Raw genomic sequence first — 2,271 nt, forward strand, 5'->3', positions numbered from 1 at the left:
GGGTGAGAAGGGCGGAGAAGGCACACAATGATTTCTCTAAAGCTCGAGATCTGGTGGCTTTGCGATGTTGGGTTGACAGCATGAGTGGATGTGGAGGGCCTCGGCTCCACGGGTTCTGCAGAGGTTAGAAGGAGCGGGTAGGATCTGGCCTTCCCCGCCAAGGATTAAGCTCTGACCCTGCGGCTTGGCTATTCCCGCGACTCTTGATTTTCCGGGATCTCCCTGAGCTTAAGCTTGAGAACGCCGCGGACGCTAGCAGCCTGTCCTTAGTTGGCTTTACCTAAAACTGAACAACCTAAGATTGGCCTGGGTGCCTTTAGGCAAGATCCAGGGCAGTTCATCCCCTGTTGACAGAGAAGTCGGGGGCGACCCAATCCTCCTTGGATTCGAAGTGGTTCTTGAGGTGCAGATGGGAGCGTCGTGTGGCACCCATTTCCAGTGGGGGACGGCCTAGAGTGAAAGGTAACCCTCGAAAGTTCTGTAGAAGTGCCGCTTCTTCCTAACCTCCTAGAGGTTTGTCCCGAGGGTCGCTTTAGTTGATGTGACTTATTTTTAGAGTTCCGACCTGCTTCAGAGCTTGGATCTCATCTGTTAGCTACTCATGGAGTTCCCAGTTTACTGCCTTGTCCTTGGGGCTCGAAGCCATCCATCCTTGGAGTCAGGCCCACCTGTTGCCAGAGCTGGTTTCTTTGCCGTCTCCGCTGGGTTGTGGAGGGAGGACAAGATAGGACCTGGGAATGTGTTCCCTGGGGCCTGCCACTTGGGGACTGACACGGCTCTCTTGGGGGAGTAGCCTTTTTGCTCGAGAGCGGGAAAACTCTAGTCCCGCCCCCTCCTTTCCTGGCGCTCCTTGAGCGCCCCCCAAAGCAGGGCCAGCGACCGTTCTCCACCCGATTTGGTAAAATCGTTCTCCGCCCGATTTTGGTAAAATAAACAAAAGCAAGTTAGGCACTGCAAGCACTATATGTGCTTGAAGCATTATAGTCTACACAGAGAAGGCCTAGGAACTGCCATTAATCCTTATTGGCCAAAGGAGTAGGTGAACAGCCGTTCTTATCTTTTGTCACTAACTCTGGAATTTTTATTCTTTATATGAAGTGTGGTGAAGGTTCATTTATGCCGTGGCCTGTTTGGTCTCCTTCAGTTCGAGTCCGAATGTTCCTACAGATCTACCCCGCAGATCGCAAAAGCCTTACACCTCACGCTCCGCCTTCCGGAGGCTTGCCAGGGCGGTGGCTGTTAGGGCCCTGCCTTCATTTTGGTGTCTCCGCCCTCTTAGGACTGCATACTCAAGTTTAGGGATTGTCGGTGTTAGAAGTGTGCAGCCACTCCTAACTGGCTGGCGGGCTGGCAGCCACTGGGGCGATTTTTTCGGCTTTGGTCTCCAGCCCTTAATGCTGTACGTACTGAAAGCTATACGGAGCCGGTTGCTCCGGATATTTGTGTTTACAAGTAGGCAGCGTGCGGAAATGTAAATTGTGAAGAAAGAACTGGATAGGATGAGGTTCTTTCTCTCTCTCTCTCTCTCTATCTTATTTATTTATTTATTTATTTATTTATTTGGTAAGTGGGTCCTCCACGGTGGTAGTCCTGCTGCCTCTCCCTTTCATGTCCCAGGGCATCGGATCCCGGCTGCTGAGCTCCGCGCCCCCCTCCTGTTTCGGGCCCTGGAACTCTCTGCACTTCAGTCTCTAGTGTAAACATTCCACAAAAGGACTGCTAAGGTTCAGCCTCCTAGCGCGGGGCGGAGTCAGCTCCTTCCTAGACGGACGTCCTGGCCAATTGAGGCTGCTACCGGCGCCGACATATCCAATCGGCTAGTTGGGGGCGGGGCCTATCTCACTTACGGACATTTTACCCCACATCGGTTACTTACCTTCCTGGGGCAGCGAGAGAGCCAGGGGTAGCCTTCCAATGCGATGACCGGCGAGGGCGGGAGCCGACTTGTTGGGCCTGTGGCTGAGACCGCACGGGGCGGGATGTGTGGAGTCCTCCAATGAGACGTGAAGAGCTCCCATGCTTCCTCCAATAGTGTTGAGGCTTGGGGGTGGGATTCAGCAATNGAAGGTGAGCGGCTCCCCCCCACTCCCAGCAGAGGGGGAAGGGGCGGGCAGCCGGCAAGCAGGGTGCAGGGATTGGTTAAATTTTTGACGGGCGGGTAATGCGGCCTGTGGGGGAGCGAAATTGAGTCTTCCCTCTGCGGGGCGGGCCGGGGGAGTGGGCGGGATTTCCCGGGTAACAGAGAAGCGGCCGCGGCGGTGGCGGCGGCGG

General features: G+C 55.0%; 1 protein-coding gene across 1 annotated transcript in view; it reads left to right on the forward strand.

Moving 5' to 3' along the window:
• The window catches only part of SIN3A (SIN3 transcription regulator family member A), a 71,142-nt gene that overhangs the window by 2,305 nt on the left and 66,566 nt on the right, over window positions 1-2,271 (forward strand). The window lies entirely within an intron of this gene.

The sequence above is a fragment of the Crocuta crocuta genome, unplaced genomic scaffold, assembly GCF_008692635.1.
Source record: "Crocuta crocuta isolate KB4526 unplaced genomic scaffold, BGI_CrCroc_1.0 scaffold130, whole genome shotgun sequence".
In the NCBI taxonomy this organism is placed as follows: domain Eukaryota; kingdom Metazoa; phylum Chordata; class Mammalia; order Carnivora; family Hyaenidae; genus Crocuta; species Crocuta crocuta.